We start from the raw sequence: 14,259 nt of genomic DNA, 5'->3' as shown, positions 1-14,259 counted from the left end.
CTCTTAGTTTAAAATTAGCTAATTCATTGTATTTCTATTTCTGGTGTGTGTATATATTCTGCTATACTAATTTCTCATCATTTAATTAAATTTCAAATCATATTACAGTATCAAATCATAAAATTAATCAGAGTATTCTTTACATTCCATCATTTCTGCTAATATCTTGATTTCTCTTCTTATTGAATTTGCCTGTCCAGCCCACACATCTTTTACTCTTCAATAACTCTTCCTTGTCGTAATCTTTTCTTCAAGATATTTTAATTAAAATAGGACCATTAAAGTAATGGATCGCCTCTCCCCTTGTAAAACAAGGGGGCAACGTAGAAACCTATGGCAAGTGTAATAGAGCGTCCAATATAAATCACACCCATTCACAAAAAGGTTACGGTTGCGAGTGCATAACGAAGACCGTCATAAATTACTCATCCCAATTCGGTTCTCTAAAACTAGCATCTTTGCTTTGATTAACGACGGAGGGACATTTATTTGAAAGCGAAGTCGGCAGATTTATGCCGGATAAGGCTTACTTAATTTTAAAACGAAGGGGGTGATTGATTATACATTCCCTCTCCCTTCCAGAGAATCCATCGGTAACGAAAGAGCTATAAGATTAAAATTAATATCGTTGGATGCACTAAAAGTTGATGCAGTTTTGATGAGTATGCTTCTAATCGATGCATCATGTCTCTTTACTTCGAAAGATTTGACTTTTGTAAATGTTTGGTCAAGGATCGATGTTAATTGGATGTTTTAAAAGGTCGTATGAAAAATGAAATCAATGCCCTTCTTATTTTCATTAGTTACAGGATTACATTAGTTTAGAAATTTGCTGATGAATTAAGCCTAATATTGACAAAACCATAAATGAATGTTGTTATTAAATGCTATTTCTCAAATATTGGTGTTCAGATTTTTCTACTGCCATATTAAAATATTTTAAAGTACAACTTAATTTCAAACAGAAATGACATGAAAGAAACTGAAAATAAATGATATATTCTCAATAATTAGTTGATTAAATGAATTAAACGAGTTCATTAAAATGAAATATTCTCAATAACAAATTATAGACAGGACTTAATAGATAATCATATGCAATTATAAATTGTTTATAAATTTATACAGATACAGAAAATTATTTTATATGATGAAAAACTATTTTTTCAATCCAAGGTTTCATTATCTATCCCCTCTTATTTTTTGTATTCTAATTCAGTTTCTTTAAAGATAGATTCTGCATATATTATTTAAATTCAAAGAATTTGATAAAACTCCTCAAGAAAATCTCATAACATTAAGATGAATATATATATATATATATATTCCTCGTTTTAAAATGAGCAAAATACCTTTTTGTTACCAATTCATTTTGTTTTTTAACTTTATTCAATAATATCTTAATATTTCGACAGGGATATTAAGATAGTATTGAAGCTTAATATCTTGGAAAAGTTAAACTTAAGTAAGAATTAGTAATATTCGAGGGAAAACATTAAGCTCAGATTAGCGACCCTAGATTGCTACTTAGAAATGCTAGGCTGAGAATAGGCTATTAGTTGGTCGGTTAAAAAGTGTATTTTGTATATTTCCAAATAAAGAAATTTGTAAAAAATGCAAATTCTATGAATTATTAAATATTTGGACTTGAACGTTTCATTGAATTATTAAATAATGAATAATTATGTACTTATTTATAATGAATTTCAGTATTAATTATTCACTTAGTTAAGTTATATTCCAATTAACATGCCTTATAAAATAATTTTTTAATGTTACAGTTGTTTTACGATTTCCTTCTGATTCATCACTATAATCATATGCTTTTATTTGTAATTAATTAATTCATTAATTATATATATATATATAGTCCATTATTATTATAATAGTTCGTTAATATTGTTAATTTTTCATTTAAAAAATTACAAATGTTGATTAAATAAAGATTGTGTTGTAACTGGAATTGACCAATTACTTAATAAGACGTCTCATAATGTATATTGTCTATCTGAACTCTTAAACTGCTTAAATCCACCACTGTTACTAATATATGCGACTACTGTTACTAATGTGGTTTCGATAAAAATTTTAAAATTCGGCGAAACTCTCTATGCAATTTAAACTAATGTCATAAGAAAGATAAAATTTTGTAACTAAAAATGACATTTTTCGCAATAATTATTTCAAAATTTGTTGACCAAAAAACTGGTCGGAAATAACATATTTTGATTAATAAATGAAGTCCATATTTTCACTTATATACCCTGTTCCTTTTAACGACATCAAGAGATACATAAAAACCATTCTAAATCTGGAATGGCAATCAGAATGGGATAGAAAAGGGGTAAATAAGCTTCATTCTATTAAATATTCCATAGAATTTTGGCCCAGTTTACCTAGCAGAAAATTGGATACAATTATTACTCGCTTAAGAATTGGCCATACGAGAATTACACATAAACATTTGTTGTTGGGGGAGCCCGCCCCTCGATGTACAATATGCCAATGCATTTCGACAGTTAAACACATTCTTATAGTGTGTCCACGTTTTAATTCTCAACGAGTTCAATGTTTTCATTCGTATCACCTTGTTTTAAAAGACATTATTAACAAAGTTCCTCATCCTCATCTTTTTACCTTTTTAAAAATGATAGGATTCTTCTATTTTATATGAGTATTATTCATTCCCTTTTAATGCTTCAAATCTTTACAACAGTTTTTTTTTCTCTAGAATAGAGTATTTGTGAAAGTGAGCAGAGGTTTTGAATAACCTTTTAAAATGTGACCATGCACCTTTTTAAATAACCATATGTTTGCATATACCTTATGGTTAGCGCTGCATAATCAGAAATGGTTTTAGCGCCAGTAAACTCCATCAAACTCAAACCCATATTTTCGGTATCTAAAACGTACTTGAATCAAATTTGATAGCTTAGAGTTTAACAGCCTGCCTTGAAGATAGCTTCTAGAAATACTTTTATTTAGGTAAATATTGCTGGAATTTCTGGATTAACCATTATATGATGCAACCCTTATGCTCACGCATGCATAGGTGACGTCAGAAGTAAATCACATGATCCCACAGAAATAGAAGTAAGTTAAAGTTTGTTGGTGAAGTGTAAGAACGGAACGAAAGATGGTTGTGTGCCTTGTAAAAACAATCAAAAATATTAGAATTCATGCAAGTGACAGAAATATGTAAATAATGCTTGTAAATGACTATGTGTGGTGTGTCCTCGTCCAGAAAAGGAAAATGATGATAAGAGAACGCTCAAAGGTTATTGGATTAATAATTTCGATGTTTATGTGGACTGATTCATGTTGGAATACCTAAATTCTTTTAATTTAGATGCTCCCTGAAAGACAGGTAAGAGTAAATTTTCTTTTGCATTTAGATATTTTTGAATTTAATTGCCCTAGAAATCTCAAAAGATATTAAAGGCATTGTACAAATAATGTTCTCAATTGAATTAAATTAATTATTCACCATCTCTGAGGACACAAGTAACGAACACTTCTAAATAATAATAAAAAGTCATAAATAACCAGAATGAATGGCGTTAACAGAAACATTCTAATAAAAGTTCGCACCCCGCATAATTGTGGATATTGTACAAGGTCAGAGCGTAAAGTGGGCTCAGATTTTTACTTCCAAGCATGAAAGTTGTACGCTTTGTAGTATAGTATAGCAAATTGGCTCATGTATATTAATTACATGCTATTGGCGAGCAAACATTTAGTGTTTTTACTGAGGTTAGAGTACGTTCTTTGGCGTTTTGCTCTCATGTTGATACGCAAGCTCAGAAAATCGAATATTAATCGAGTTAAGCGCTTTTTTTTTCCGGCAGATTGAAAAAAAAAATTTTTTTGAATCATATAGAACTATAATTGTAGCCAGAAGAGCATATATAAAATTACAATTATTTTCGTCATTGCCTTTTTTATTTATCGCGTTTACATTTATGAAATAGTCAACCCCTTACCAATTATGACTTCAAATCTGATACAGATTTATATTATAGTTGCTTAATATGAATACTAAATTTTATTCATCTGCTCCTTTATATTCTATCGTGCTCATTTGTTCTTGAACAGTTGAACAGAGTTCCTCTGAATGGATTTCGTTGAAACTTCGATAGAAATCTGCAAATTTTGTCTTCAATCCTAATATTAGTCCTCTTAGTAACCATACATCGGGTGTTAAAATAATGTACCAGAATTCATTCATTTTGTTAAAAGCATTATTGAGAAATTTCCCAAATTGACAGACGAATGACAGAAAAATATTATGCAAACGAGTTTTTCGAATTCAACGAGGCCTGAAACGTTGAGATAACTCAAAATAACATGTTTGATTTTTTTTTTTTTTTTTTGGAAAATTACAATATTTTTTCTTTGCATATTTCGCATACGAGAAAGTAAGAAAATAACTACAGCTTCAGTTTTGAAATTATAAACAGTGAAATTTACTAACAAAAAGTTCAGATAAATTCCGAATAATGGGAAGTCGAATTAATAAACGATAGAATTAGTCAAGTTCATTTTTATTAAATTACAGATAATATAACATTTATAATAATATATATATGAAAGTTATTTTTGTTATATTGTATATGAAAGTTATTTTTGTTATATTGTATATGAAAGTTATTTTTGTTATATTGTATATGAAAGTTATTTTTGTTATATTGTATATGAAAGTTATTTTTGTTATATTGTATATGAAAGTTTTTTTTGTTATATTGTATATGAAAGTTATTTTTGTTATATTGTATATGAAAGTTATTTTTGTTATATTGTATATGAAAGTTATTTTTGTTATATTGTGTATGAAAGTTATTTTTGTTATATTGTGTATGAAAGTTATTTTATGCATGAAAGTTTTACTTTTATCTCATTAATACTAGATTCATTGTTGATTTAGAAAAATTAACGAAGGAATATTTTCGGGGTTAATTTAATTTAAACTCAATTTATGATAAGAATTTTCCAATACAAAGATTTAATTTCATTCATCATTCTGAAAATTTTCGGTTAGTTTTAAATTTCCTAGTATGAAAATGTGGAACTTTGTCATATAGGATTTCAGATCTTTACTATAAATAATTCCATTTTCTCAATAGGAAATGTTAGAATATTAATATTCCTAAAAAAAATTTTTAGAAACAAAAAATGTGCATGAAATTTTGTAGATCTTCGCTTTTTCAATAAGACTTCTTTGAATTTTTCCAGTAAAATGTGCAAGAAATGTTAATATTTCTTGAAATCTAAATTGCTGTCAGAATATATAAAAAGTTTTCGCAGAAAGAAAAAAAAATTCAGAATCAAAGTTGTATGAAAATTCAAAAATTTTACTTCCGATGAAGCAGCGTTTGAAGCTTCCTTTCGAATGTTTAGCACACATGCACTTTCGAAGATAAGTGAGTTTCGAGAACATTCTAGGCGCTCAGCAGCTAAATAAATCTCCATTCAATGGCACGCAGCAAAAACTATAAATAAAAATGTACACTCTTTACGCTGCTTTTCAACTGGCGGAAAAGAGAAATATAGTATATCTTTCCGTTAGCGTTGAATAATTTTATTTTTACCGACAGAGCCCCTCTTCACTGATCGAATTTCTCGATAGAATTTTATCAGCTGGAATAGTAACGCAGAAAGCTTTGAGAAGCTGAAATGTTTTCGTTTAAGTGCTCAGTTTTATCATTTTCTTTTACGGAGAGTTATACAGATATCCGGTTATAAAAGATATTTTGCTTTTCTATTTTGATAAAATAATGTATTATCACAAGAAAGAAACCAACGGAAGTGGTTTCCTGAACACTTTCTCGCATAATCTCGAATAACTTTGTTATCCCTAGAAAAGCTTTGTATGACACTGGTGTACAATATTTGCGACATTTTAATTTTTTTCGTGAATTTAACATTACTGAATCTACCGTGTCATCCTTGGCGAGTTATTTGGCGATTGATCCCTGGCATGCGTTGATAATATCCAAAATTCGAGTTTTAATTTTTTTAAGTACAGAAAACAGACAATCAACCCCAAGTTGGATCTGAAAATTTGACAAGTATCTACACTATAGATGTATATCTGTATACCGAATTTTATCTATTTATCTATCTTCGTTTTGTAATTATCGTCCTATTGTGATTTATATTCGAACAATCGTACAGACGGATATCCTCTGAACACATTTTACTCAAAATTTGATAAGAATCTGCACATTTGATGTAAAGACTGTACACCAAATTTTAATTGTCTAGCTCCGACCGTTTTATGGTTCTTTGTCTCAGATAGACGGACATATTTAAAAAATGTGTTTTTCGAACTCAAGGAAGTCTAAAACGTGGAGATTCGACGAAATCTCGTGTTTAAAATTTTTGACGATGACTATACTTTTTCTATACTACGTATACGAGGAAGTAAAAATAATTTTAAATAATAATTTTGAATGAAACAATGAATTTAACCATGAAATAATAATTCTCTGACTAAATTCGTGAATTGAAAATTAGGCAATTATATGAACCCCTTCAAAGGTTTTTTTAAAATAATTTTACAACATTTTAAATGAATAAAAATGTTGTAAAACTATTTAAGGACTAAATAACTATTCTTCACTCATCAAAAATCAATCGGTAACAAATGTTAAGAAATACCAACCCTGGTAGAACGCACTGATACTGACCGATGTAGATCCGATTTTTTGGCAATTGAGTAGTTCTCAACCAATATTATACTTCTGAAATTTGATTCAGTTGTTTATCGTTTTGAAATAGCATTACAGCATTTTTCTAGAATTTTACTTCTCTTTTAACCATTTTTTTTCATTTTAAATTATTTAAAATTTTAAAATCATGCCCATTTCTTGTTGCATCATCATATTTTAAGCATTTTCAGTTTCGTTATTTTGCTTTTGTGTTTCAAATGCGCTCTTGGATTTAACCTTCCACTGCATGCAGTATAGTCAAACACGGGTCTTGAGATAATAAAACAAATGGAACAAACAAACAAAAAAACATCTAGTTAATTTTGAGTTCGAGAATTCAATTTTTTATCATGTTTTTTATAAATATATAATATGATGTGATATTCCATAGATTGCCTCAAATATAGGATCATCTAATAATAAATGCAAAGTTTTCAAATGCATGATCTGAACGTCTGAGAAAGAGAAAAATTTTCTTGTAGAAAAGGAAAATCATGAATTTGCATTATTATTATAGGACAGATTTGGAAGAATGCAGCTCTTTTTCTAATAGATATTTTTTGAAACTATAATTGGAGTGACAAACGAGCATATTCTGAATAATTTGCTTAACCCCTTGACCTATGAATTTACTTAACTTCCTTATTAGATTGCACATCCTATTTAGGACATTTATCTTTATCTTAATTCTGATAAAAATATAAAAGTTTAAATCATTGAAGTGTTTTAAGTTACATAATTCTTTCATTTCATTGCAAATTTAAAATTAAAAATTCAGTTATTCGATTCAGTTATTCAGCAATTTAGACACATAATCGTATGCGAAAGGGTTAATGAGTTTAATAGCTAGTATATAGTAAGTGCAAAGAACATTAGAACAGTTTACTAGAGTCAGACCAGATCTATATCAAAAGTAGTTCTATAAATTCTAGAAACTATACTCTAGGAAACAAACTCCCCTTTGGAAAAATGCGACAGGAATTTTCTTCAAACTCAAATGAAGAAAAATTCCATCTTAACGGCTGAAAAACTTGTCGAAATTCTGAGAATTGTTAATCAAAAATAGATTGATTACAGTGAGCAATTGAGAATGAAAGAAAATTAAGTAAAGAGGCCCCTCACACACTTCCCACTTTTAATTAGCACAGAAAGGGAATGTTTGTTTGTTTTTATAATATCGTCTCAGTAGTGAAGCTTTTTCAGACCACATACTAACTTACAAAGGAGAAATGAATTTATTACAACATTTTGGAGTGCCAAAGACAATACGGTGGAAAAGGAAACGCAGACGCACCCTAAACTAAAGATGGTCTTCGTTCATGTAAGAAGTTATCTTTTTATTAGTTGATGAGAAGTTTAGTTCACTTTGAGCATCTAATTTAAAACCAAAAGATAACAAATGAATTCTAATTCAAGTAGTTTTAGCGTCTTAAATCAGTGCTAGATGAAAGGGGAACGCCGGTTTCAAGACGCAAGATATTTTATCAATCAGAAGCAGAATAACTGTCTACTAGAAGCAGTGCGAATGACATTACAAAGAGGCTTTGGAAGCTTTGGATGGATTTCTTTACAGTATTTTGTATAAGAAACGACGCTCACAATATTCGTCTATTAATGCGCACTTGAGTATCAGATATCCTGCAATCTTTTAAATCACTACTGATTTAGAAAAGTATGATTTCTATAGATGAGGATAGAATGCAATGGGGGGAGAGGGATATTTCTTGTTATAGGCAAGAAAAGGTATTACTTTTTGGAAATATTTGTTTTCTAAAGTTTTGTTTTGAAAAATATTTGATTTTTCCAGATAATTTTTTTAACTAATTGCGTTTGATATACAAAGATTAAAAACAGATACTTGCTTTTAGAGCAAAATATAACAACATATTAAAATTTTAAATTAAATTCGTCATTATTTGTTTTATTTGTTAAAAAAATTATAACTCATACAAAAAAGTATTAATTTTCATTACGATGCACATTAATCTAGTAGCAGTTGCTGTAACAATATTATAAAATATACTTAAAATGTTTTTTTAAATGTACTAAATTCAGAAGGGAAATAAAATACTAAAATTGCAATCATTAAAAAATAAATTTTTTAAAATTCTAAAATGGTGTAAAAAGTGATTTACCACTGCTCTAATCTCCGAAGTGTTTGGGAAGAAACTTTAAATATTTCGATTAATTTAAGATTTTAATTAAAACTTTTAAAACCTCAATTTAGTAAGCAGCTTCAACCCAGAAAGTTAATTGTAAGCCAAATCTGGTAACTCTGGATCCAATGGTCTGCCTTGTAGAGTTAACTTGCCACTGCTTACTATGCAAGCCAGATAGTAGCGATTATCACTAACCACTATGTCAATCGGCCAGCCGGAACATAATAGTTTTCCCCCCAACTCCCGGAAACTACTTCTACTTGTTCATTTTTAAATTTTTTTTTCTTGTTTTGTTCTTTTTGTGTAAAATTAATCTTGCTCAAGCCGTAGGGGTTTTTGAAGCTCGCGAAATTCACCTGTAACCTCTCCAATCATAATAAGCAGTGGCCCTGATTTTAATATTATTTACAAATCCAGTAAGCGGAAATGAAGGCCATCAGTTTTAAATCACTGGTATGTTTTTTTCGTAAAAATTTTTTGACTTTCATTTTTGAATTATGTCTATCGCAATTATTTGTCTAATAACTCAATTTACAGATGGTATATTTCCTGTAAACATAACCATGTTCAAAATATATTGAAAAGAATAGAAAATCTCGAACATATTTTCTATTAAAAGCAAATTCTTGTCTATTCTATTTTTTTTTCTTTGTTATGCGCTAAGGGGTTCACATTTTTCTCTAACGATATTCCATCCGACATCTTGGCAGTCGAGAGAGTCGTTACACGCTCAGATGTGACGGTTACTTGGACCGTTAAAATAGTTAAAAAATAGATCGTAAAAAAAATTTTAAAAAAAGACCCGACACCATCTGAAAAATTAATTCGTGTTGGAATCTCCAAATGATTTTATTTTCGACTTTTACTAACTTTCACATTGCCAGGGCGAAAAAATCAACAGATTCTTCCTCAAAAGTTCTCTACGTGGGTCGAAAGATTTCAAACTTTTCTTTTCTGTTGGTCGAAGAAAGTATGCAGTCAAGAAGATATAACCTTTTATGTACCTGAGTAAATATAGAACTCCGCGAAAGTTCAAATGCCGTTCTTCAAGGTATTTTATGTTGAGGGTTTGAAATTGAGAACTGCGGACTCTTATAAATGATTTAATTTTTTTATTTATTAAAAAGAATGAAAAGTACATAAGGCAGTAACTTTAATCGCTTTAATTATGACTAGGAATCGCTAAATGAAGAAAAGAATAAATAAACTTAAAATTTTTTAGATGTAGACATATTATTATTTATAAATATTAACAAGCCAAATTAGATGTTTTTCTAATTTCTAATAATAAGAGCTACCAAATATATTATGAAATATATTTGTTAACTGTTATTTATAAGCATTAAAGAAATAAATCTGTATATTCTCGAGAACTTCTAAATATAATTTTAAAAATTAAAAATGTGGAACTCAAAGAAATTTCATTGAAATTTTATGTAAACTTTGAAATAATGATATCAATATTAGAAGCATACATGTGATGAACAGTCAAACAAGTGCAAAACATTCAATTAAGGTAAAAAAAAAACACAGCAAAAGTGTAGAAATTTGGTTAAATTGAAGAATAAAGTCCAATGGATTTTAAAAATGAAAAAAGTTGGTCATATGGGATTTTACTAATCAGTGTCAAGGGAGAAACAGAAGTTGTCCAAATATACTGCAATCATTGAGGGTTTAAAAACGGATATTCAAAAAAAAGGTGAAAAATAGATAAGGAGCAGTTACATTGTGCTCACGTAAAAGCTTGTTCTACTATTAATATATGTAGATGCGATGATCTGATGTGTCCAATTCGTAGATGTGTTAAAATAGTGGTGTTTCTTTTCTCGATTATTCTAGGAAGACCATTTTTCTATTATAGGTTAACTAAACGAAATTTGCTTTGAGTTTCGGGTATCCACTTCCAGTTTGAATAAAAGGTGTTGATAAATTTTTAAGACCACTTTCAGGGACGGGCATGTTGAGAAAAATTGAAACTGACTTATTGGCCTTATCTGAGTCTGTATTTCCATTTATGAGCATATGAGATGGTACTCAACAAAATAAAATCATGAAATTTAGGAAAAGAGGTCTGTCGCTATAAAATAATAAAATTTTAAAAACGAAGGGATGACAGTGATGATTCATTGATTGACTGAAAAATATTGGAGCAATTGATGCAGATGATGTAACATCCACGAGGACTTTTTAAAATATTAGCCAATATAAGTGTAGCCTCAGTAATTTTCGCTGTAAAAATAGAAAAGGAACGATGAAGTTTAAAGTACAAAATTTTGTTTGGGGGAAACAATTCCAAATGATGTATCAGTTGAAAAAGAAAGATGAGGGGAAAACTAATATCTGTTCTAAAAAAATAATTTTTGTTAACTTGTATTTGCTGTTTGGGATTTACAGAAGTTTTAAAAAAAGATTCGGATAATAAAAAACAATAGCTTTCCAGGAAGATTAAAATTGCTTATTGCTTGCTGTAACACGTTTATATAGTAGCTTAATTTAAAATCCGATATCTGCACTTTAGTGAAAAAATGGCAATGGATAATTTTGCATTCTGTCGCAGGTGGTTAAATGAGAATGAAGTTGAAACTTATGAATGATTAGGATGATTAGGAAATGCTTTTTAAATAAAAAGGCAACGACCACTTTTGTCTCTTATTCTAAGGGGTGGCTCACAACAAACATCATATAAACTTTTAACTGGAGGTGTCCGGAAGGCCCATGAATATATTCTGAGAGCAGTGTGATATTTTATATCAAATCTTTGAAGAACAAATTTTCTTCCCGCGCCATAAACTATAAATCCATTGTCTTGAATAATAACTGTATAAATGCGCATCATAGAAGTGTTGGCCTGTTTCCTAGGATATCGTTGATGGCCAAAAGATAAATATATATCATTTTTTCTTTAGATTTATTATACAAGACAATGTTTATTTTTTATTACATATTATAACTTTCTTTCACAAGTATAATATGTAAAATTTAAAAAGACTTCAGGATTATTGTTTGATCCAAATGGATATTACATGTACAGCAAAAGCGAGCGGATGCTATTTTCGACTTGAATAAAGCAAAACTATTAATAATATATAAACTTTGTATGCTATTACATTTTGGTGTTACCATCCAATAACATTCATAAGTTTTCCTTACCAAGAAATGTACAGATCATGAGCCCAAAGATGTGTTTTTCCTAAGTAGTGCATTTGGTTTAAAATGCTACTTGTTTCTAGATAAAATGTGATCGCTTAAGTTTTTTATCGGGAGATAACTTTCTCTTGAACATGAATGTTAACCGATTCTGAACTCCCTTTGATTTGAAATGTCTAAAATATTAAAAGTTCTGTTTAAAAATGGGAAAATTGGCCATCAAATTCAAATCTTTCAGAATGCCCTGCATTCATGAACTTTCATAGACTTTTATCAGTGTCGAAAACTATGGCCACAACATATTTCTATTGTAAATAAAACATATCGGATATTTGTCTCAAGTGATTAAAGATTGTCTAAAGTGGATAGTCGTCTTCGGAAACCATTTTGATAGTGATAAATAATTTTTATTTTGTAAAATATAAAGAAGCTTAAGGTTAATCGTCTTTTTTAGAATTTTACATAAACAACTAATCAGAGCAATAGGACGGTAACTGTATATGTCTGTTGTATTTCTCTCGCTTAAAGAACGGGAATAACAAAAGCGTGCTGCCATGAAGTTTATTAAGAATATTAATTATTTTATTTGAGAATTTGAGTTAAATGTTGCATCCAAGTATAAGTTTCACAGAAGATAATTTATGAATAGTATTTAGACTTGATTGAAGTTCTTGATATAATTTACAGTTATGTTAAAAAATGATTAAGGTTTAATGTTTGATTTCTTTCTCTACTTTCTGTTCGCGGATTCAGCGGTGTAAAGAAAATTATTGAAATATATACTTAGTTTGTTTGTTTTTTTCATTGTATTAAGAGTCACAGAATATAAGTGTCATTGTACTCAGAGTTTGTAAAGGGGAGCTTATTATTGAAAATTACTAGAATATTCAAGAATTTATCTTATTTCTACTAACAATATGCCAACATAAGTTATTTATTTAAAATATACAGAAAAATGCGATAGGAAATTTGAAAAGAACATGCTAGGTCCATTGAATATTTAGGAAGAAAATGCTACCCTTTGTTTACGTTGGTGAATTGTTAATAATCACAAAAGGTATGAAATATATTTGATTTGCTATGTGCAAATCAATGTGAAATGCCTTTTTTTTAAAAAAATATTAAAGTCCATTAGTTCTATAATTTAAAATCTTATTTATAAACAAATATACTAATCTATAAAAATAGAAGTAACAACAAAGATTAAACGAATAATTTGCTTTATTTTTTAGTGAGTGAAATAATGTATCGACATGTACCGTTACACTATATTATTTACTGTATTAATTCATTCCTGTGTTGTTAAATGCATAGTTTACTGTATTGTAATAATAGAGAAAAAAATGCTTTTTTAAACAGAGAGAGTCGATCTCGCTCTGTCATTGTTAAACTCAGCATTTTTAAGTTCAATCAGCTTGAGTGAGGTGTTGTTTTTGTTTTGAGCGCTTCTTACTGATTTTTCTTGGAGAAAAAAACTTCCGCAATTAAAAATGGATTTGCTGGAATTTGCTTCTTTATGCACTTTCCTTTGGACTTATTTTAGAGTCTTCTGGTTGAATGACTGGGTTTCGTGTATCTTTTTCTTACCATTTATTCTGATGTGGAAGAACGCTATTATGGAGGAATTGAATAGAAATCAGGTTGGATGCCAAGCATCAATGGATCATGGTCAACGCATTGAGAAAGCAGACGCAGCCACTTCTGTCGATGAAACTATGACTCGACTCAACGAGCGAGAAACTGAATATGATTCTACTATCGACGAGGCTGCTAACCTACTGCAACCAGAACCGCCTATTACTTCAGTTGCCATCAACCCTTTTACGAACCCGTTTTATGAATATATGACATTTGAAGATCCCCTTGCTCATCTTCAATCTGTTGAACCAGATGGGATTTCTGCATGCGCAGAATGGGTTCTTAAGCATGAGACCTTTTTCAACTAAAAGTAGCTATAAAAATACCAGTAATATTTCTGCAATAGCAACCTGTAAAAGAATCTGATATCATTACAAATCCGTTACCTCTTCTGTTGTAAAGACAATAGACATTTTTTAGCATTACTGTTGACAGCTTCAGCCAAAGGATAATTGTAAAGCGCCAAGAAAGAAAGTGGATCTATCATAATTTGAAATCCTCCATAGCTTCAATATTTATTGAATGGAACTATAAAAATGTCTGACTTATCATAGCAACTTATCATAGTTATTTTCCATAGTCGTCATTTTTACTTTGAAAACCAA

The sequence above is a fragment of the Argiope bruennichi genome, chromosome 7 (assembly GCF_947563725.1).
Source record: "Argiope bruennichi chromosome 7, qqArgBrue1.1, whole genome shotgun sequence".
Classification (NCBI taxonomy): domain Eukaryota; kingdom Metazoa; phylum Arthropoda; class Arachnida; order Araneae; family Araneidae; genus Argiope; species Argiope bruennichi.
Note: the sequence above shows the minus strand (reverse complement) of the source record.